The sequence below is a fragment of the Phascolarctos cinereus genome, unplaced genomic scaffold (genome assembly GCF_003287225.1).
Source record: "Phascolarctos cinereus isolate Bilbo 61053 unplaced genomic scaffold, phaCin_HiC Scaffold_2;HRSCAF=192, whole genome shotgun sequence".
In the NCBI taxonomy this organism is placed as follows: domain Eukaryota; kingdom Metazoa; phylum Chordata; class Mammalia; order Diprotodontia; family Phascolarctidae; genus Phascolarctos; species Phascolarctos cinereus.
This window is the reverse complement of record NW_027555625.1, coordinates 373,803,075-373,827,549: the sequence shown is the minus strand read 5'-3', so window position 1 is coordinate 373,827,549 and position 24,475 is coordinate 373,803,075. Positions and strand designations below refer to the sequence as shown.

The window sequence follows — 24,475 nt, the reverse complement described above, 5'->3', positions numbered from 1 at the left end:
CTAGTGGCCTTTGGGATATGAGTCATATACAGGAAAATCATTCAATAAAACTCATTATCTGCTAAAGCTCTACTTTCAGGTTGACAGCAGCTCCCAGAGGATGATTCTGGAGCTGCAGTTTTGTGGTATCATTAATTTTAACTCCGATGAATACATTTGACTTAGAAATGGATGCCAATATTACTTAGAGAACACTTCGTAAAAATTCCAGGAAAAAATGTGATATTATCCACATAAGACTTTCTAAATGTTAAACATATTTTTTCTCTTAAAATAATTTTTATTAGCAGCCTTTAAAAACAGCACAGCCATTTTCATTTTCGCACCATATCCTCACCTGCCCCATCAACACTTCCTCATAAAAAGTTTGTCTTTCATTTTTTGAAGAAGACCAATAACATTATGGGATAATGTCTTGACTTGAGCCATGAATTGGATTTAAATGAGGCAGAGGCACAAAGTCATCAGTATCATTTTCTCTTCCAGAGTCACCGAAGTCCAGTGGTAAGACAAAAGTCAAGATGAATAGCAATGGCCCTGGATGCAGTGGACAACCTTGGCATCCTCAATGCCTGACCAAGCTTTAAGCACTCGACAGTGCCTTCATGGCCTTTGGAACAGATTGTTCTCATCCACCCATTCTGCTGGGGGAAGTCTTTACATGCATGGGGTAGACACATCCCTAACTCATCTATGGGTTTGAGGCCTGTTGGTTTCCCTCAACCTGGTTTAACCCATCTGCTGAGATGGTTTTACCAGGGTGTGGTCAATGCACAAGCAACAGTTTATTGAAGCCACATTAACATAAACACTGACTTTGTAAGTATAGGCAACATTAAGCATATGTGGCTACCCTGTTCAGTACTCAGAAGAGGTACTCATCTTGTCTTCCATAATTAAACTTATTTTCACTTAAAGATAATTTTAAAAAGAACAATGACAAGAAAAAGCAATGATTCTGCATTATCCTCCTTTCTTTTTAAATTTTATTTATTTATTTATTTATTTATTTTTGGTGAGGCAATTGAGGTTAAGTGACTTGCCCAGGGTCACACAAGTAGTGTCAAGTGTCTGGTCTGAGACCAAATTTGAACTCAGGTCCTCCTGACTTCAGGGCCAATGCTCTATCCACTGTGCCATGTACTGTCCCTCTGCCTTTCTTTCTGAGTCAGATGACACCTGTCATTTCTGGAAGCATTACAGGATACTTTTCCCAGAAAACCTTCATTGCTTTACCTCTGTCATCAAGATAATTTATTTTATATAAATTTTAGTCTTTTACATACTATTTGGCATTTCTGCACCCTTTAAAAATTTACTTTGTTTCTCACATTCTCCAACTACTTTAAAATTTACGATTCTTTTATTCACAAATTAATGAGACCTTCCACTAATCTTTGGATTATATCTAAGCTGTTTACCTATTTATAAAAAGCACATAACACAGATAGGTAGATATAAAGTTTTAAAAATAATCATCACCATTCTATGATTGTATTTACTAGACAGCAAACATATGAAAATAAAAACTTTTTCCAACTGTCTACAAAATGTCAGCTCTTCCTTTTATTAAGGATGTCCGAAAGTGGGATGATTTTTCTTGGAGGTAGTGTTTTCCTCATCATTGAATGTCTTGAGCAGAAATTATATGGCCACTTTCAGAAATTCCATATGATTCCTATGCAAGTCAGGGTAGCACCAGGTGATCTTTGAATTTCCTTCAGCTCTGAAGTCCTATGATGCTCTATTTTCAAACTGCCCAATTCCACTATCTTATCGTTTGGCCTGTCTTTTGCAAGCTATCCTTATTTGTCAATTAACAAGTATGATGTTCATTATTGCTAGAGCTGAATAAAAATGAGGATGGAAAATGGAGTTCAGTTAGCTGAACTTTGACTACTTTTCAGTTTCTGGATAATATGAAAGAAGGTTCCTTATATGATGAAAATAAGAACAAAAATTTCTTATGTTGTGAATCCTAGATCTATTGCTGTTTATGAATGTGAAACTCAAATATGGAAAGCTTCCAGGAAGTTTTGCTTGATAGTAAGACTTTCTTCACCATTGGCATATTTATTATTACTGTGATTTTACACAACTATGTAATTATAATATTACAGTTAAAGTTGAACGAGATGGCAATTTTCAATGCACTCCGTGCTCCCAAAAAAAGAGTTTCGAGTAGAATAGAGCAACAGTGGAAATACTGTCAGGGAAGAATTCATGAGAGTGAATAGAAGTGGGACATAATAAAAATACATTGGAAAATGCTGATTAGAAAGAACTTTATAGAATGTGACTGATTTCAAATTTTTAAAAATTTAAAATCCTAAATCTATTACTTATACAGAATTAGGACTCATCAGTTCAAACATATCAGAAAAGGATGGCTCTTAAATTATGTTCCTTATCACAACAAAGTTGACCTTCTTTTTATTACCAAAAACACTTATCTATACTATTATGCTATAAGAAATGATGAACAGGCAGACTTCAGAAAAACCTGGAAAGACTTGTATGGTCTGATGCCAAGTGAAGTGAGCAGAACCAGGAGAACATTGTACACAGTAACAGCCACATTGTGTGATGACTACTATTGATAGACAGCCCCTCTCATCAATGCAAGTATCTAAAACATCTCCAAAGACCTCATGATGGAAAATGTTTTGTTTCTTTTTTCTGATGGTTCCTCCTATTGGCTCTAATTCTTACTTACAACATCACTAATGTGAAAATATTTTTAATAGGAATGTATATTTATAGCCTATATCAGATTATGAGCCATCTTGGGGAGGGTGGGGGAGAAAAATTTTAAACTCAATAGCTTATGGAAGTATTTGTTGATAAATCAAAATAAACTAATTTAAAAAAACATAAAAGTATAAAGCCAGAAAAAATAAATAAATAAACTTATCTACTCAAAGACAACAAATTATTCTAGTGCAGTTTTACAGGCTCACGAGCTGATGGGGGGTACTGGAACAGAGAATGATGAAATTATTAATCTCATAAACTATGCAAGTAAAGAAATGTAGTAAATGCGGAAGGGATCTTACCTTGAGAATATTAGAATCCTCTTTACCTTCAATTAAATTCTGAGATGCTGAAAGAGGTCTATTTTTCTCACAAATTTTCTGACATGTTAAAGTATCTGCATAGGATTGTTGGGGAAAGAGTAGCTGGCTCTTCTGAGAACCCCTAGTGAGAATAACCTCTTGAGTATATGTCTGGAGAAAAGCTCGGACTTCATCAATGCCAACAAATTCTGAGGCAGGGACACCTGCAAAATGGTGAGTGCCTGACCTCAGCAGCTGTGAAGCCCTCCACTTCCATAACCTGACTGCTAGTAAGACAATGATGAAGCCAAAGAACAGGCAGGACACAACAGCAACAGCCAGGACAAGATAGAAAGTGAGATTGGATTCCCTGGGGACTTCAGGGACAGCCAGGTGGTTGAGATCTGAGAGGACCTCGGGGATGGTGTCAGCCACAGCCACTGTGACACTGACAGTGGCAGAGAGGGAAGGCTCTCCATTATCTGTGACTGATATGACCAGATTCTGTTTTAAGGTGTCTTTGCTTAGAAAGGCTCGGGCAGTCCTGATCTCTCCTGTGTGTAGGCCCACAGAAAAAAGGCCTGGTTCTGTGGCCTTGAGTAGATGGTAGGACAGCCAGGCGTTTTGGCCTGTGTCTCCATCCACTGCCACCACCTTGGTCACCAGGTAGCCTGGCTCTGCAGAGCAAGAAGCCAACTCCACTCCGGTGGAGCCATCTGTGGGAAATGCAGGATATAGGATTTCAGGGGTGTTGTTGTTCTGATCCAGGATGAACAGAGTCATAGACACGTTGCTACTAAGAGGTGGGTCCCTGGCATCTTCAGCAATTACAAGTAGTTGAATGTCATGTAATTGTTTGTAATCGAAAGAGCACAGAGCATAGAGGATGCCAGTATCAGAGTTGATGGAGATGTAGGAGGAGAGAGGTGCCCCCTGGAGAATGTCTTCCGCAATGGAGTAAGTGACACGGCCATTCTCTTCGCTGTCTGGGTCTCGGGCTATCATGGAATAGATAGAGGCACCTCTGAGATTGTTTTCTCGGAGGTACACAGAGTAGGATGTCTGACCGAAGGTGGGAGGGTTGTCATTAGTGTCTACCACGTGCAGGGGGATGTAAGTGTCCATGGACAGGGGTGGGGTCCCGAAGTCCGTAGCTGTCACAGTGATATTGTACAGGGAGAGCTTCTCTCTGTCTAGAGCTCCCGCTGTTACCAATTTGTGATAATTTCCATAAGATTTGATAAGTTTAAAAGGTAGATTCTCGGGTATGGAGCACATTACACGTCCATGCTCCCAGAGTCCCGGTCATGCACATTTAAAAGAGCAATTACAGTCCCTGGGAGAGAATCTTCAGAGACTGACTTCGTGAGGCATGTTATACTTACTTCCGGAATGTTGTCATTTACATCCGAGACTGAAACAAGGATCTTAGCTTTCCCAGGACCGTCCTCTGCTTGTACTTCCATCTCATATAAGGCAGATTCTTCATAATCTAGATTTTTCGTCGTTGATAGTTCGCCTGTAACAGCGTTCATTTGGAAAATCTTTGAGGTTCTTTCAACTATTTTCCTGAAAGAGTATCTTACTTCCCCATTGACTCCTTCATCTGGGTCGGTGGCTGTCACAGTGAGTAGTAACGTTCTCACAGGCACACTCTCAGGAACATTCACGCTGTACATGGGCTGAGTAAATACTGGCGCGTTATCATTGAAATCAACGACAGTCACTCGTACTTGCGTGGTGCCTGAGCGGACAGGATCTCCCCCGTCCGAGGCCCTGAGGATGAAATGGTGAACTGGCTCCTCCTCACGGTCCAGGGCCCGCTCTAACACCAGCTCCGGGTACTTGGCCCCGTCTATTCCGCTTTGCACGTGCAGAGAGAAGTGACGGTTCGGGCTCAGCTGATAGCTTTGGACTGAGTTCACACCCACATCTGAATCAAATGCTTCTGGGAGAGGAAATCGCGTTCCGGGTGCTGCAATTTCACTGACTTTTACTTCCACTTCTTCAGCCCGGAAATAGAGCTTGTTATTGTTGATATCAGTTATCTCCACATCCACTCCATAAATATTCGCTTTGTCCTCCAGGAGGATGTCCAAATTCAAAAAACACTTTGGGGCCTCGGGACAAAGCTCTTCCTGTTTATTCTGTCTGCAGTGACTAAACTGCCGCTTCTGGAATTCAGAACAAAATGCTGCATCTTACCTCTGGAGACGATTCGGACTCCGTGTTCCGTAAGCTCCTGGGGCTTCAGCTCCAGGTCCTTGGCGATGTCACCCACAAAAGAGCCCTTCTCCATCTCCTCGGGCACCGAGTAGCTGATCTGCGCGGCACAAGATTCCAAAAGTATACCCAGCACAAACCAAAGCAGGATCTGCCCTCTGTATCCATTGAAACTCTGCACAGCAGCCATTTGTATCTCACCGCCACAAACTAGTCCCGGTTCCTCCGGAGTGTCTGAATCAATTCTTGCTTCCTCTGAGCCGGAAGGAATAGGTTTTCATCAGATAACCTGCATAGCAGAGGGTTATGGCTGTTAGTGCAGTCCGAGGGTGTGGCGTTCTGATCTGGCAGTGTTTTGTGCTTTGGGAGCAGCGAAATTTGGTTGGCTATCTCCTGTAACTGGTGTCGATTATCAGTGAACGTCCAGAGGCCTCTGCAATGACTGCAAACTACCCCCTCTAATTTTTTCCCCCAAATTGTATCTAGATTTAAATTTATTTTTCAAATTAGGGAGGGTATGCAACATGTTTATTCACACAAAATATAGTAAAAGTTCAGTAAATATGGAATTGAAATGCACACCTTTTTGTAAGCTCCAGCAGATACTTAATTTTATCAGTGTGGGTACTTCCCCCCCCCTTAAGTTGTTCTTCATGGATCTACTATCTCGATGGAGACTTTTCTCTTCTTTCTGTATCTAGGAGTACCACTATGGATCTCAGGCCGCCCCTTTTTTTTCTCGTTCTTATTACGTGACTAGTCCATTTTCTTTTCAGTTGTAAGCGTTTCACATGTCAACACTAAATGAGAAATCAAACTATCTCTCCCTTACAGGAGAAGAAAACAGCTTTAGAGAGGAAAATGGTTGATTTTCCATGAGCTAAATACAATGGCTCTTTTCAAATACTATTCCACATATATTATCGCTAAATTCGTGACCAACCTTACACCCATTTTTATTAATGTAAGTTATAGACCCCTTATTTGGAAGAGATCAGAGAGACAGATGAGAAGGAGAGGGAGGGAGAGAGGGAGAAAGGGAGGGAGGGAGGGAGGCAGTGTAAGCATGGAGGAAGAAAAGAAACTTCTATTCAATTTCACTTTCAAGGGTTACTAGCTGTGTGATCTTAGACAAGCCATTCAACCTCTATCAGCCTCGGGCAACTCTCCAAGATTCTCTAACAAACCACAGATGAGTTGGAATCTACTGTCAGGAGTGAACTCACCAGAATTTCCTCTCATGCTGCTATAGTTGCAGATCCTTTGCTTATTTGCAACAGAGTTGATTAAGTGTCAAGTGGGGGAAAGGAGAACATGTAAAGAAACTGAGTTTCCTGAAGTAATGTACAGATGGAAAATTTATTGATGTTGTTTTTCACATGTTTCAGTTGTGTCCAACTCAAGGCCTTTTCATGACCTCATTTGGAATTTTCTTGGAAAATACTGGAGTGGTTTACCATTTCCTTCTCCAGCTCATTTTTACAGATGAGGAAACTGAGGCAAACAGGATTAGTGATCTAAAATGTCCATTTCATAATTCCTCAAGTAGTTTGAAGTCCATAGGTCCAACAGTCCAACTTGTAGACCTCTGCATATAGAGAATGAGGGGGGCTATGGGTCCAGTTCTTTAATAAGGATTGACATTAAGAAGAAGAAATAGTTGAGAGTATAAACAGGGAGCTCTGATACGTTCTCATTTACCTCCTAAGCAAAACAGCTACTAGGTGTAATTTAAATCAGAAAATCACCCCTAATAGAATAATGTAATTGGAGATGTTGAAAGAACGACTGATCAAAAGTTTTTGAAATGTTAATACTTGCCTCAAAGAGATAGTTCACAACGTTCTATACAAGCCAGGGGCTTCCTTGAAAATATTTAAGATGTTTGCATTTTCACGAATTAGTAAATCCAAGTTAAACACTTGGATTCATATACTAATTCTGAAAATCCAAACAGAAAAACTATAGCAATAACATAACTAATTCTTAAATAAGAAGATCCAGAGCTCACCTTCTGAATGGTGTATGTGCCACGGAGTGTTATTGTTCTGCACAAACAGTAGGTGTGGCTTCTCAATATAAATGAGATTGTCAACTTCTTGGCTCAGACCTTTCGATTTTAATAAGTTAAATTCTGTCCTTTCCAAGACCTGAGGCCATATTTAGATTGTAGGAATAAGTAGAGTCCCTTCACTGAGGTATGAGGGAACTCTGGATGCAGCCCTGAAGCAAAGACGTCTAGGGAAACAGCTCAACACGTTGGAATTAGTGAGGCTCTCTGAAAGCGCTGGGCTATAGCCATTGTCTCAGTGATAAGAAACAATGAAAAGATTAAGGCCAATGTCACAACTAGGTAAAACTACAGCTCAGAATGAGAGTCCAAGGCAGTTGAAGGCTCACCTCTCATCTCAGTCAGCGCTTCCTGCAGGCTGTTGGCAAAAAAACCAAGTGCAGACACATTGTAGTGGACAGAGAGGGTTGGCCTCTGTCCTGCACAGAGACCAGAAGGTGGTACCCCGCTGCATTTCAGTCAGTCAAAGCCCTGGAGATACTGACCTCCCCCGTTCGCAGCACCAGACTGAAGAGTCCCGAATCTATGTTCTGCAGCTCACTGTAGGCCAGTCTGTGTCCACTGCCACCACTTGGTTGCCCGGCGGATTTTGTCGAAGAGGGCAAAATCGTCAAGCATCAGGGGTGGATAGAGGAGAGTTGTCACTGCGGTACACAATGAAATCTCGCACAGTAACGTTGGCGCTGAGTGAAGGAGAGTCTGCATCGTGGGCTTGTGGAGTCATGAAGGTGGGACCTGTTTGTTCATAGTTGGAGAGCTGTGCAAAGATGCCCTCACTGTGGCCATTGACAGACACAGAAGAAGACAGTTGCGGCTGGGCCAGGTCGCTGCCGAAGATGGAATAGGACACTCGACCTCCAGGTCTAGGTCAGAGGATGAGATACATGCAATTGGAGACTCCAGAGGGATTGTTCTCAGGGACGTAAAAAACATGGTAAGGTTGGAGGAAAACAGGGAGATTGTCATTACGTCATTGATGTACAGGGCAAGAGTCTTGCTGGAGGAGAGAGGAGGTTTTTTCCTTATTTGTGGCAGTCATGTTGATCTCATAACCCGGGATCTCTTCTCGATCTAAGGTACTCTCTGTTATCAGTAGGTGTTAGCAAACAGAACAATTTTCACTGGAAAATGTCCCTGTAAATAATAAACCATTTGGCCTTTTTTTTTTTTTAATTCTTATCAGGAACACTGATGAAAGATATAACTGTTCTGGATCACAGAACATGATTGGTGATTTGGGGTACATTGTTATTCTCATCCATAAGAACTTTACAGTGAGCCCACCTGACTTCTATCATCTTTACTTTGGATATTAAACCCATAGTCTCTTTGAAATCTTATCTTCCTTTTAGTAACATTTCTTCAGTAATAATATAGAGAACAAAAAAGAAGGGTATGAAACTCTTCCATGGACTCCCTTGTCCAGGTCCATGGCCATCAGGCCCAGCACTGAGGATTCCAGGGGTAGGTTTCTCTTGCAGACTGACTCTGTAGACGTCCTAGCTAAAGACAAAGGAATTATCATTGGATATTGGATAATCATATAACTTTCGACAGAATTGACATTAGAATCTTGATCTTCAGCTGATTCTAGAGGAAATCTTCCAAATGGAACTACAGATTTTATTTCCATATTTTTGCCATTTTGGTTCAAAAAGGCAAAGTAATCGTTGGTACCTTGTATTTCTATATTCACGTGGAAAACATAAAAACGGTTTTCTACCAGTTTCTAAATGCAAGAAGCAAGATGATATTTTTCCGCACATCTCCTCTCTATCTAATCTCTCCTTTACATAAAGGCCTCCATTCTCTACATTCACAGTAAAATACTCCTTTTCGGCTCCGGAGAGTAGCCTGATCTTCCAAGCCGGCAAGTCCCGGGCCTCCAGCCCCTGATCTTTGACGAGGTTCCCCACCACCGAACCTTTCTCCCTCTCCTCGGGAATCGAGTAACTGAATTGCTCGGAAAGTGAGCGGCAGAACAAAGACGCCTAGAAATGAAACAGTTACCTGAGGTCTCATTGTCTCTTCTCTCTGCCGCCCGCTGCTGTCCCTAGCCCCTCTCCCGTTTCAGCCGAGGTTTCTGAAGTTCCCAGATGCTGCGTTAGAAATCTTTACTTGAGTGTGAGCTTACAGGTCAAAGAAGAGAGGCTCCTTTCTTCAGAAACGGCGAATCCTTGGGTCCTGGGATCGAATCGGAGGAGGAGCCAAGCCGAATGTATGAGTCGCAGCTTTCCTCTACTATGTGTTCGCTGAGACTGCGCAGTAAATCGTCCCGATGGTGCACAGTGGCTCTTTGCTCCGACCTAATTCTGGTTGGGCATGAGCAAACAGCACTGGGGAAGGAATAAACATCTAGCAATTCTGCAAGGCCTAGATAATTTAAGAGGAACGCTCACAATTCGGTAAAAAAAAAAAACGATTCTGAAGAATTTCAGTGACTGTAAATTCTTTTGGGCTCGGTGGAGGGAATGGGTTTTTGTGCATTATATATATTTGGTGAGGCTATCGTGGTTAAATGATTTGCCCGGGGTCACACAGTTAGCAAGGGTCAAGTGTCTGAGGCCAGATTTGAACTCAGGTCCTCCTGACTCCAAGGCCAGAGCTCTCTATCCACTACGCCACTTAGCCACCCCATTAAAGGAAATTTTAAAACATTTTGTAGCTTTTACAAAATCCTCTGAATCGGGCATAGTAAATGAAAAGGACACATTTCCCACAAAATCAGTTTTCATCCATGATCAAAGTGAGTTTTTATAATAGCAATCCCATTTGTGCCATCTGGAATGCACTCCTTCTGTAGAATGCTCTTCCTCTTCACCTCACTTGCTCTTAGAATCTCTAGCTTCCTTTCCAGCCAGCTCAGGTGCCATTCCCTATATTAGGCTTCTTGTGCTCTATAACTTATGCAACAGCTTTGTAATCTTTGTATATATGATGTATGTACAGCATACATATTTCACCCCCCAGCAGTTCTGTCAGTTCCTTTTGTAAAGAGACTAGTTCTTGTTTTTGCTCACCTCAAACCTAGCCAATGCCTTAAGCACAACAGGCATTCAATTAAGGTTGGCTGAATCCAAATAGACAACAGGAAAGCATGGTCTCGAGATTTTTTCTTTCCCTGAGAATAAGAAGGGCAGCAGTAATAAATTGAGACCCTTCATATTCTACTACTCAATGGAGCTGGGTATTTCTCTATATTTAACATGAAATATTTTGTTTCATTCATGGTATTTATTTATTTCACTGCTTTTTCTTCATGTATCTGCCAGGCTATAGATTGTTCAACATTTGATTAATTATAAAGTTATAGAATTCAGAAGCTTGAAAGTTTCCTCAAGAAGTCATACATTCCAGACTTTTGCTTAGAAACTTTCCTAGGAAGATGCAACATCTGAGCAAATCAAACTATCCCTTCTCCACATTTGGATCCATGTATGTGGGTTAGAAAAATGAGGAGGAAGTAATAACAAAAGGGTTACATGTGGCCTGTGGAATGTGGGAACAGAGAAGACAGTCAATGAGCTTGTAATATTGGGACACTCTTCTACCACCTACCTTCTTTACCTCCCTGGGTCACTACTAATCCTTAGGTCCTCCCCATGTGGGACCTTGAAAGCTATCATAGAGATAGATGAATGGAATGTTACCTAAACCATGGTAGATGGGAAGGTTAATATACTATTAATAATTAATCCCCAAAGCAGGAAACTGGGGAAAATTTTACAGCAATTTTCTTTGACAAAGATCTCATTCCTCAACTATATACGGAAGCTATTCTCCAATAGATAAATGGTCAAAGGATATGAACAGGTAGTTTTCAGAAGAAGAAATCCAAATTATAAACAACCATATGAAAGAATGCTCTAAGTCACTAATAATTAGAGAAATGCATATTAAAACAACTCTGAGATACCCACTGCACATCCACCAGATTGGCTAACATGACAGAGAAGGAAAATTACAAATGCTGAAGGGGTGTAGAAAAGTAGATGCACATTCCCTGTTCTTGGACCATTCTGGAGAATAATTTGGAATTATGCCCAAAGAACTATAAAACTGTGCATACCCTTTGATCCAGCATTGCTGCTACTATACCCAAAAGAGCTCAAAAATAGAGAGAGAAGGATCCATATGTACACAAATATTTATAGTATTTCTTTTTATGGTAGCAAAAAATTGGAAAATGAAGGTATGCCAATCAATTGGGGAATGATTTCAGAGGTTGTGGCATAAGACTGTGATGAAATAAAATTGTGCTATTGGAAATGATGAAGGGGAGGGTTTCAGAAAAACCTGAGAAGACTTATATGAACTGATGTCAAGTGAAGTGAGCAGAACCAGGAGAATAATTTACATAGTAACTATAATATTATAAATATAATCAACTGTGAAAGACTTAGCTCCTCTATGATGCATGACAATAAAAAGGACTCATGATGAAAAAATGCTATCCACTTACAGATAGAGAAATGGACTCATATTGCAAACTGAAGCAATTTATTTCACTTATATCACTTGTTATTCCCCTCCCTCTCTCCTCTTCAAACATGGCTAATGTTTTGAATGATTTCATATGTATAATGGGTATCATATTTCTTATGTTCTCAATGGGTCAAGAAGAAATTGGATGGAGGAAGAAAATATGGAACTGAAAATAAATTTTAAAAATTTAAAGTTAAAATAAAACAAAATATTCCCTTGACAATTTGATTGACATGGGATTACATTAGAAGTATAGATTAACTTCGGTACTATTGTCACTTTTACTATATTGGCACAGTCTAGCCATGAGCACTGCATATTTCATATTTAAGTTGTTGCTTATTTTTTTTTAAGGAGGACTTTGCAATTTCATCTATACATCCTTTTTTTATACTTTGCTAGGCCAATTCCCAGCTATTTTATGCATATTTTAGTACATTATTAATGATATTCGGCTATAGTTTTCCTTCTATGTTTTGTTTTTGTCTGATTTAGTTATTAGTATTATATTTGTCTCATAAAAGGATACTTGTAGAGTACTTTCTAAATTTTTGAGAATAATTTGTGAAGTATGGATAATAATTGTCCTTCACAAGTTTTATACAATTCTACTGTCAATCTATCAGGACCAAGACTTGGCTCTTTTTTTTTAACCTACTGACTCCGCAATTACATTTAAGATTTCACTAAGTACTACCCTTTAATATTTTTTCTTTAGTAACTTTTTCTGTTAGATACACAGTGCAAACCTGAGCATAATGAATTCTTTGTCAAAGCTGATGAGGATTTCTAAACAGTGAATGAAATGAGGTCTTCAGGGTTCTTGGTTGTCACTCTTAACTTCAATTGCCTGAATTGTCCACAATCAAAAGAAGGTAGAACATACAAGACATTAATCTATGAGTTGATGAGACATTTAAAGAGAGAGGGACATCCAGGGAGTAGACTGTCAATTATAATGGAGTTTATGATGCAGGTATTTTATTCCCATTCAGGATCTCTTGCCTTCACAGAACAAAAATGGCTATTCCCTGTGAATTATTTTCAGGGACTTTGGCCACATAGGGCTTCTCCAGAAATATAAGTGCATTATCACTTCTATCAACAATTATGAAGTATATTATACTTGCTGCTGAGAGACTGGGTTTCCCCTGATCTATAACTGTTATGGTTATATTGTACTCTTAGAATAGTTCTTTGTCCAAAACACTGTCAGTAATCAAACTGTAATAATTGTCAAAAGACTTCTGAAGTTGGATTTGAAAGTAACTGAGGGTGGAGCAGACAACTTAAACAATATTTATTTTCTACATTAAGGAGAGAGATTACTGTCCTAACAACTTCTGGGACTCAGAGGAACAGGAAGCCATTTTAATATCATTAATGTTATCATTTTTATCTAAGATTTCTAGAAGGAGCTGAACTTGACAGAGAATTCTCTGTAGTCAATCAACTGAATGGCAAATGCATAGATTTGAGATTCTTCAAAGTCAATTTTTCCAGTCACTCTTATCCTCCTACTTTGAGAATCCAATGTAAAATATTTTTATTATGTTTCTGTGTCTTCTATGTAGGAATTATTTCTGCATATGAACATTCATCATCAGCTAAGTAGCTTTCATGGTCAACACTGCAGAAATGGGTGTCAAGTTTTCCATAATTTAGGCTTTATGAAGTTTGGTCACAAACAAAAGCTTTGTCACTAGAATCCAGAACACAAACATGGATTTTCTCAGTATTAAACCTCTGGGGTTTACTTCCACCCTTTGCAGTAAAGATCAGATGATGTATATTCTTGTTCCTTATCCAAAGACTTGTCCAGAAATTCTGCATTTTATGCTCCTCATGGCTATGCATGTATTTCCAGTGAGAATAGGGCTACTGAGCTGATACTTTAGGGAGATGAGTGGGGAGAAATCAATTTCTACATTTGGAACTCATGCCACACCCAGATAAAACTGGGATCCTGGTTATGTTGTCTCACTGGACTCTTTGGGCACTGCTCCTGATTCTTCAGACCTCTGTCTACACAATGCCTAGGTAAATTTCTCAACCTGGAAAATTCTTCTGCCCCTGTGGCTTTTTCTTCTGATTGGCCAGTTCCTCTCAGAACTTCCATGTTAAAGAAGGGCCCAGGATAGTCATACGCACTTCTGAATTGTTCTCCAGGCTCTGCTCCTGACTCTTACTTGTGTGCCTTTTTTCTCCATTCCATCCCACACTTTTCAGTTTCATATGTTGTCTTTAGTCATTAGAATGTAAACTCCTTGAGGGCAGGGCCTGTCTCAATAGTTTCATTCTGTGGAACCTGGGAGCATTATCATTAGGTTCAGACTATCTACCTCTGGTTGGCAAAACTTCATTGAATTCATAATTTGCAAATTCAAAAGACAGTGGGGGTTATCTGCACATATCTGGTCTCCAGAAATCGTTTCATTCATAACTAAAGTACCATTTGTAGCATTAAGAGTGAAATGCTGGGTCCTACATTGGGATGCAATGTGGGTTCCATGTTCCACCAGCATAAGGGGCCCCAGCTCCAGTCTCTGGTGATGTCATCCATAACAAAGTCTTCCCCATCTCCTTGAGCACTGAATAGCAGACCTGCATGGTTCTGGTCTCTCAGTGTCCCCAGGAGAAATCAAAGCTGTACTCATGCCCTGTAGTACTGTTGCTTTTGTGTAGTCTCCATTTTAAACATTATGGGAGTTTTGCTGATTAATATTCCAAAGGACTTGGAGAGAATGGATAACTAAACCAAGGCAATTGCAGATCTTTCTAATAGCTCAGTCAGTGATCTGGGAACACGTCCTCTTTCCTATCTTGCTAGGCAGTTAAGTGGCACAATGGATAAAGTGTTAGGTCTGGAGTCAGGAAGATTTAAGTTCAATTCTGGCCTCAGACACTTATGTGATTTGTGATTTTGGGCAAGTCATTTAACCTCTATTTGCCTCAGTTTCCTCATCTGTAAAATTGAAATAAAAATAGTACCTACTTCCTAGGGTTGTAATGAGGATCAAATGCAATAATATTTGTTAAGTGCTTGGCACAGTGCCTGGCACATTGTAAGTGTTATGTGAATGTTAACTATTATTATCCATGGTGCCTTAAAAGGAGTGCTCTGCAGGGTCTCTGTTATTTCTTTCCTGATTGGACAATATTAGTGATAAGAAAGTCAACTGAAGATTGCCATGTATGATGCTGATGTAATTTTTGGATTAAGAGCTTAGCTGATAGATTAAATATTTTCATAGCATTGTATTATATCTGTGATTGTATTAAAATTATCATTTTAGTACTCTATGTTTATAAAATGTGTTCACAACTCTTTGCCTTCTATATTTCATTAAGTATTTTTTTAATATTTCAGAAACCTGAGTTTTAAAGTAAGCTATTTATTATAATTTTGACTAAATAATTCATCCCTTTGAAAACTGGCAATGACTGAAAAAGAATGAGAATTAGAAGGCCTATTCATTTTTTTAAACACTGAATACGTATTTATATATGTGTGTATATGGCAGTTTCTTTCAGAAAGGCCTGATTCTGCCAAGGAAGAGGCTTTTTCTTTCCAAGACACACACACACATATGTACATACACATACATATATGTATGGAATATAAATACACATATACTCATATAAGCATTGTGTATAAACATACATATAATGGTTACATGTGCATATAATACACATATAATGCTTATGTGTGCATGTATGTTGCCTTAAAAGGCTTCTTTGTCATCATACATATTTAGTGCTTATATACATACATATACACATGTGTATATACTATACAGGTGGGTCACTAGAAGTTGCATTACTAGTGCTAAAGTTAGTGATTTGAGGATACTAAAGTAAATATTAATAATGCAACAAATTTGTTATAAACCATGAAGCTGTTTATTTTAGGTTTAGCCCTGATGGGATTCTCCTATTCTCCTGCTTGCCAAGTGGGAACCTCTTTATCCTAGAGACAGAGGGAGACAGTAAGAGACAGAGAAACAGACATAAAAAGTGGAAGCAACTTAAAGGAAGAACAGAGAAGAATTTGAACTATGGACTCAAGAGAGAATTAGTTCTGGCAATTGAGAGTGGAGTTTCAGAGACAAGTGGCCTTATGGAATCTGGCAGAGCAACTAGCCCAACAAAGATGCTCCGTCCAGTGGGGAGCAATGTAAGTATATCATATGAAGAGAAGAGATATGAGGAGCCTGCAGAGTTGAAGATGTGAGTTCCCACCCTGTCTCCCTACAATTGTATTCTGTTTGTTCTCACCCTTTTTACTTATACTATGTGTATTTGTGGGAGAGTGTGGCACAGTTTTGTGGGGGAAATGTTTGTAGTTTCTATGCTATCTTAGTACATGCCTTTGCTTTAAGTTATTGCATCTGCTGGCTGACTATTAAAAGTAAGCACTGGGGCAGCTAGATGGCACAATGGATAAAGAACTGGTGCTAGAGTCAGGAGCACCTGAGTCCAAATTTGGCCTCTGACACATACTAGCTATGTGATCCTGAGCAAGTCACTTAATCCTGATTGCCTAAAAAAAAAAGTTAGCACATTTGTGACATCTCTTGGACTATGTAGTTATAGGAGTAAAGACCCAAATGGTATCTTTGAAACTAAGTAGGAATTGCCCCCCAGGGACTTTGTGTTCAAGTGCCAAGTTGAGGACAAAGTCCTAGATGGTGTACTACACAGCTGAAAACATCTGATACTCTTAGTAGCCCTAACTTTCTACTGAGAGGAAGGAAGTGTTTTTTGTTATTTGTCCTTTAGAACTAATATTAATTACCTCTAATCACATGTTCACAACTCTAGTTCAGGTCCACATCACTTGGAGTATTGAAAAGGCTTCCTAATTTTTCCCCTTAGTTCAAGTTGCTCCCCTTTCCAGTCCATCTTCCACAAAGATGCCAAAGTAATAGACCCAAAGCTTAGGTCTCACTATATTACTCCTGTGCTTGACAAGTTCCAGAATCAAATACAAAACAAAAACAAACAAACAAACAAACCTCTTTTGGCTATTATAACCCTTCCAACCTGAATTCAACCTTCTTTTTCAGATTATTAAACATTACTCCCCTCCCGTTCTAGGATGCAGACAAACAAGCCTTATTCCCCTTCTCCAGATCACATTTCATCTCTGATGTCGTGGCTATGCCCATCCCCCTTACTTGGAATATATATGTTCCTTCCTCACATCTCTTCTTTGAATCCATAGCTTTCTTCAAATTTTAGCTCAAGGTCCACTTCCTACATGAGGCCTTTCTAGATCCCCCAGCTGCTAATGCCCCTCTCTCATTACTTGGTATTTACTTTGAATATATTTTGTATTCATATCTGTGTATACATATTTTTCTCTTGACAAATACCAGCTCCTGGATGACAGGAACTGTTTCCTTTTCTCTTTGCATCCCCAGGACTCAGCATAATGCCTGATACATCTTAGGCATTAAATAAATACTTGTTGATTTATCTACCTTAAAATATCAGGCCGTTATGTAATCATCTGTGTCACATGACTAAATTATTCATGAATTTGTTGTTATTGTCATTTAATCATTTTCATTCATATTCTTCGTGACTCCATTTAAGATTTTATTGGCAGATATACTGGAGCTTTCAACAGCTCATTTTACAGATGAGGAAACTGAGAAAACAGGGTTAAGTGACTTGCCCAGGGTCACACAGCTAGTAACTGTCTGAGGCCAGATTTGAATTCAGAAAGATCGGTCTTCCTGATTCTGGGCCTGGCACTCTATCAACTTTGCCACCTAGTTGCCCCTATTCGTGGTTAAATTATTTATATGCTTACATTTTTAAATTGGTTCAACATCCCAAGTTAGCAAATTCCCTGGGTTCATTAAATTATCCTTTGTGTGAGATAACACTTCTTAGAATTACAGAATATTAGAGCTAGAAGGGATCTCAATAATTTTCTTATCTAATTTATTTAACAGGAAAATGAGGAAAAAAGGAAAATGAAACTCAGAGACAATAAATGACTTGCTTCATGTCACATAGATATTAAGAATTAAAACTAATTAAAATGAAACTGCTCTCTCCCAAGTTACCAAGGCGAGTAAATGATTAGATTTGACTATTTTCTCAATCCTCATCCTGCTTGACCTATTTATAGCCTTTGACACAGTTGATCACCCACTTCTTCTAAATACATCTTTCCCTCTAGACTTTTGTGGCACTATTTGCTCCTAGTTTTCCTTCTACTTGTTTTACTGACTATTCCTTCTCAGATTTTTTTTTCTGGATCTTTGTCCAAATCAAGCTTGCTAACCCTGGGCATCCCCCAAGGCTCTGTCCTGGGCCCTCTTCTCTTCTCTGTTTATATTATCTTGTTTGATGATCTCATCAGTTCCCATGGGTTCACTGATCATCTTTATGAAGATGATGCCCACAACTCTATATCAAGGCCCATTTTTTCTCTTCAATTTCCACCCTATATCAGTAGTTGTCCTTTAAAAATCTTGAGATTTTCATGAGTATTTTAAAGTCAAAATATCCGACACAAAATTTATTATCCTTCACCCCAAACTTTGCCATCTGGTGTCAAGGATAACACTATCCTCCCAGTCACTCACACTCACATCTTCAGTTCCACTCATGAAGTTCATGAGGCTAGTCTTTAGTCCTCATTCAAATTCAAGCCATATATACAATTTGTTGTCAACTCTTACATCTATTTTCACAAGGTTCCTTTCTTCCCAGTCACATAGCAACCACATTGGTGCAGGCCTCATAAACTCATGACAGCACTATTGTTATAGCCTTCTGCTTGGCATCTCTGCTTCAAACCTCTCTCACACTCCAATTCATATTCCAGTTGGTTGCCAAAGGGATTTTCCTACGATTCAGATCATATCATATCTCTTAAAAAACATCACGGGCCCCATATTATCCATGTGATCACATATAAAATACCATATTTAGCATTTAAAACCCTTTGCAACCTTCTCCCTTCACACCTCCACATAATCTATAAACTAGCTATATTGACCTGCTTGCTGTACATTCCAAGACTTTTAATGGAATCTCACCCACACATGGAAATGCCCTTCTCCCTCACCTCAAACTCCTGGCTTCCTTGACAATTCAAGAATTAGCCCAAATCCCATCTTCTGCAGGAGCCCTTTCATAGCATTCCCTCCCCTCACAGCCACTCCCCTCCAATGTCTTCTCACAGAGATTACCGTGTATTTACACTGTATATATCTTGTAAGTGCATAGTTATTTGAATGTTCTCTCTTCATTAGCATTTAAGCTCCTTGGGGGCAGGGAATTTGTTTTCTTTGCCTTTCTTCAAATGCTCAAAACTTATCACAATGCCTTGAATACAGTAAAGGCTTAATAAAATTTTGTTAACTTACTATATTCTTCAATTTGGTAACTAAGCTCATATTTTTCTTGTTTATATTCCTTATGGATTTAAAATTTTATGTATCTTCTCCCTGTATTGTCTTTGTACCTCTTCTCAGCCTTCATTTCCCTGGGCTCCAGGCATTATTTTGCAATGCTACTGCCACAAATACTTTCATATTTCATTATCTAATAGATCTCATTGGTTAAACACAAAGGTAAATCTCATAGAAAGCAGTAGTATAATTTATTAGATAGGGATTGCCCTTATCTAAACCATAAAAACAATTCCAGCCCCACGCAGATTTTTTTTTATCTGAAAGAAATATATCCTGTCCTCCACCAACCACTTCCTTTTTTGCTGTATTTTTTCTTTAAATATTTTACAGACATATTCTTCTGTCACTTTTATTTACCAATATAACCCTCCCCTTCTTTTCTCAGAGGGGGAAAATTCCATATCACAAAGAATGAAGAAAGAGAAAGGAAAAAAAACCCAGCTCAGTGAAACTAACATCAACAGAATTCAATAATACATTCAGGTTTGTCCCCATCTCTTCAAAGAATGAAGGGAGTTTCATTCTGATACCACTTCTTCAGGGCTGAGTTTGGTCATCATAATTACACAGAATTTTGATTTTATTTTTTCTATCATGTACATGGTTGTAGTCATTTTATATATTGTTTTCTTTGTTCTGCTAGATAAATTGTGCATCAGTTTATATATGTCTTTAGCCTTTTTTAATCTTCATATTTGTTATTTTTTATGGAACAATACTATTTTTATTATTAATGTGCCACTATTTATCTATTTATCAATTGATGAGTACTTAATTTGTTTCCAGCTCTTTGCTACTACAAGAAAGGCATTATAAGTATTTTGGTTTAGGTGAGACATTCTTTTTAATATTTGACTTCCTTGGGGCATATGACCAACAGTAGGGCCTCTGGGTCAATAATTTTGAATATTTTACTCACTTTTTTAGAATAATTCAAAATTGCTTTTCATACTGTTTAAACAAGTTTCATAGCTCTACTAACAATGTATCAGTGTGCCTGTATTTCCATAACCTCTCCACCACTTATTCATATATTTATTATATTTGATTAGTGTGAGATCAGACCTCAAAATTGTTTTGAATTATAATTTACTCTCTTTTTTGCAGAGCTTGAAAGGGTATATGTGTCTTATATTTGTGTAATCTTCCATATCATGTTAGACTCAGTTGATATTTCTCTCTCTCTCTCTCATTATTATTTATTATGATGGGTAGAGGAGAGTCAAAGAATATATTCATAAATACAAATAATGCAAAAACAAATAAAAAAAATACAGGCAGAGTTTTGGTGGAAGATTGTATGAGAGAGCTGAAATGCCAGGAAGAAATGATATGGTTATACTAAGATTGTGTCTCCTGGTCAAACATCTGTTTATTTACTTCAGTACTTAGTGGATCCATGATCTCATCGATGTAGTAGATTTAAAGGCATAAATGCATTCTAATCCTGTTTGTTTAATCTAGTAAATGGTCTTCAGATGATCCATCCACCATACTAAGGGCCTTCTTCTCATTTCTTGATATCATGTGGAACCCAATCCTATATGACAACTGTGCACATATTATCCCTAACTTTTATTTGAATAATTTATCTCCTTTATTGACATTACATATTTTTGATGATCTCTTTCTAACCTTTTATGAATGCAATACATCATTCAAAATATGATTTAGCTTATTTATAATGTCTCTATTTATTACCCTTTTGGTAACCTGAAATTTTAACTACTCCATGATTTGCAGTTAAATAGCATCACTAGAAAAATATTGAGGTTAAAAAGATGAAATTTTATTCACTGTGGTTTCCCAGATGCACTCCAACTTGCTTCCTTGCTCCAATTTAATTCAAGGTTCAGTCATTGTCTATCAAATATGATAATATACACAAATCATTTTTGCAAACTTTGAAACACTATGTCAGTATAAGGTAATGTTTTAATTATTATTGCCCAAGATACACATTATGTTACAATAGCTCCATGGGCTACTGTATTGATGGATGCATCAATTCATCCAACTGAATATTATAATCTGAACAATGGGAATTTTTCATCCTCTAGGTTTTCCCTGTATGAATGGTTTGGCCAATTTTTGAATAATTTGAATTAAAAATAAAATTTTGTATTTTATTTGGGAGATGACTCAATACACTAGTGTTTGATTCGGTAGACACAATGCCATATGGAAATAGTAGCTCTTAAATTACCTCATCATCACTAGGAAATAAGTTTTCCAATTGGGTTCTGGACATCTTCTCTGACAATAGCTGATGCCTCTCCTAAGCTTATGCCTTGCTTTTCCAAGACCAAAAAAATCATTAAACAAAGTTAATTCTGATGTTTCTTCTATCTAGGCATATTGCACAATCTTAACATATGCATGGGAAATATTTGAAGTTGTTGTGTTTGTCCTTTGTTCTTGAAGAGGACCATGACATCAGGGAGATGATGCCATGACTTGCAATTGACTTTGATTTGAGTGAGGGAGGGCTGTGCGAGGTCACCAGCCTCACTTTTTCCTCCAGAGCCATCTGGGTCCAGTGGCCAGATATTCATCAGGATAAGTGGAGATGGCTCAGGTTGCAATGGGAGACACTGGACCTTTTAAGCTAAGGTTTTTTCAGGTTCTCACTGAAGTAATGTCCATTCAGGGAACAGGCCTCTTTAAGAAGTGAGTCAAGGGATGGCCCCTTTAATAAAAAAAAAATCAAACTGGTAAGGGAAAGAACCTCAGAGTTACCAGACAAAAGAGAAACAGTTAACTTTTTGCATTCACTCTGAGCCAGAAGGGCCCAAAAAATAAGCATTAAGTAGTGCTTGGGCAGGGACATATTTGTTATCCAATCTAAGAAATTCAGAGTGAATTGGGTTTAAGGCTTGGTCTTTGAGAAAGAAATCTTTAAGGATGCATTTCACTCTATCAAATCAAATTATATCAATGAATGTTAAATATATGTTATTATCACCTGTTAGGAAATTGTATGACTGTAAAAATATGGTCTACTGTGGAAATATCATTTGAAAAAGCCTAGTTATTCACCCTAAAAGGCAAAAGATTTTAGGTCAAATACAATGACCAATGCTGGATTACTTGTTATAACACACTTTTTTCATTCATATTAAGAAATGGCAGACTATAAGAGTAGAAAGTGATTATTGTAAGAGATTATTGTGCACAAAGCAAAAAATGTATCAATAAAATATAATAATTAACATACACATATTTAATGTATGATATATAGCATGCAACACATATTGATAGGGACTGGGACTGAGGTTTCATTAATATAGGGAAATCCTAAGAGAAGGAACTTTCTCTAACATTGTAGCTTGGCACTTTCTTTTCTTAGAAACTGGAACACTGAGGTTAAATGATTTGCACAGGGTCACACAGTCAGCATGTCTCTGTGACTGGCTCTCTATCCACTATGCCATGATACTTCTAAGTGCATGGGTATGTGTGTGAGTGTGGGCGTGTGTGTGTGTGTGTGTGTGTGTGTGTGTGTATGTGTATGTGTATACATATATGCACACATACAGGGATATATACATATATCCATATTTTTGTATATGTCCATTTACATGTATATATGTAGGTATAGATATCTGAGTTAGTAGAAATTGATAGCCTTTAGACAAATTCTTTTTTTTTTTGCTAGGCAATGGGGTTAAGTGACTTACCCAGGGTCACACTGTTAGTAAGTGTCCATTGTCTGAGGCTGTATTTGAACTCAGGTCCTTCTGACTCCAGGGCCAGTGCTCTAACCACTGCACCACCTAGCTGCCTCCTAGACCAATTACTCTTAATGATCACAAAATCAATGACATTTTCTAGTAGTTCAGTATCTTCACATATGTGTGTGTGCATTTATATATATGTTTGTGTGTGGACACACACACATATAGGTTTCTGGGTCAGTAGAATCTGATGTCTTTTAGACTATTTTCAATAGTCATAACATAAGTGATTTTTTCCCAATTGTTTGGTATGTTCTGCTCTTCTAGATACACTGAAACAGATCTCCAATGTGACTGCTTTTTCTAGCCCAGATGTTCTACCAATTGTTTTCTGTAGTGCCATTTTGACTTTTTCATAAGGTGATGTCTAAATGTGGTGGTTCCATTGTCATTGATGTAGAAAATAATTTGTTATATACAAATATTAACAGATCCCCTTCAGTCTTTAAATGATCATTGTACTCCAAGTTTCAACCTTAAATTCTCTCTGGATCCTGTTTAATGGGCCTCATATCAAGTTTTACATAAATTAATTTATCTTCCATAATTTCTCTCTTTTCTTTATCAGTAGTCTATTTTAAAAATTATTTTGGTTATTCTGAATTTGACAAATACTAGCAACATCAGAAAAGGAGTGAACATTTCTATACATAAAGAACAGAAAAAAGAAGATTGCATATGAAACTGAGATTTTCTCAATAGCTTGTCTAAGAAGGTCAAACTTTGTCAACAACTCACTGATGTTTTTAGCTTGAACTTCTAATGCTTATAATTCATCTTGCAAATCTAAGCTGCTTTCAACATTAACTTTCCCACTTTGAAGATCTATTTTAAAATCTGAATAACAGTTCTCTTACCATGATTCTTCTGTTTCCCATTTGTTATATATTCCTGACTGAGAGGAGACAAAGATAAATTATTTCTTCTGACCATACCTATCTCATTCCTGGCATACAGAAAACACTTAATAAGTGCTTTTAGATTTATTTAATTTAGTTCCTTGGGAACTATTATGCCTTTTATTTGATGCCATTGTAGTGAAGAAAGTTGATTTTGGTCTTGGTTCATTCTTCTTCCTCATTGGTAAACAGCAAAATCCAGAGTGTATAGCCATAATTTCATCCATTTCTGAAAACATTTCACATACAATGATTTGTTCTGCATGTTAGAAGTTGTGAGATTCTTAATAAATAATAGGCATAAAATCATCCACCTTAATCTTCAAGATGCTTTATTCTTTTTAAAGTTTTGATAGTGTAGAGAGAGATGATCCTGGGCTTCTCAAATGCTCTGAAAATTCTGCTGGGTTTTACCAAGTTGGAAAGACTGGTGATGGAGCGGATGTCTGAGGCCCAATCTAGTTAAGTTCAGAGAAGCTTAGCATCAGACTGGCTTCAAGAGTGATTTTTGGCCATATCAGATTCACAAAGATGATCTACTAAGTTACCAAGAAGTAAAACCATA

General features: G+C 38.1%; 1 protein-coding gene and 1 pseudogene across 1 annotated transcript in view; both read right to left on the bottom strand.

Annotated features, from left to right (window-relative positions):
* LOC110220871 (protocadherin gamma-C4) overlaps window positions 1–24,475 on the bottom strand; it is a 215,327-nt gene that overhangs the window by 187,709 nt on the left and 3,143 nt on the right. The gene's annotated exons all lie outside the window — the stretch shown is intronic.
* On the bottom strand, window positions 2,786–5,572 carry LOC110220874 (protocadherin gamma-A8 pseudogene; annotated as a pseudogene).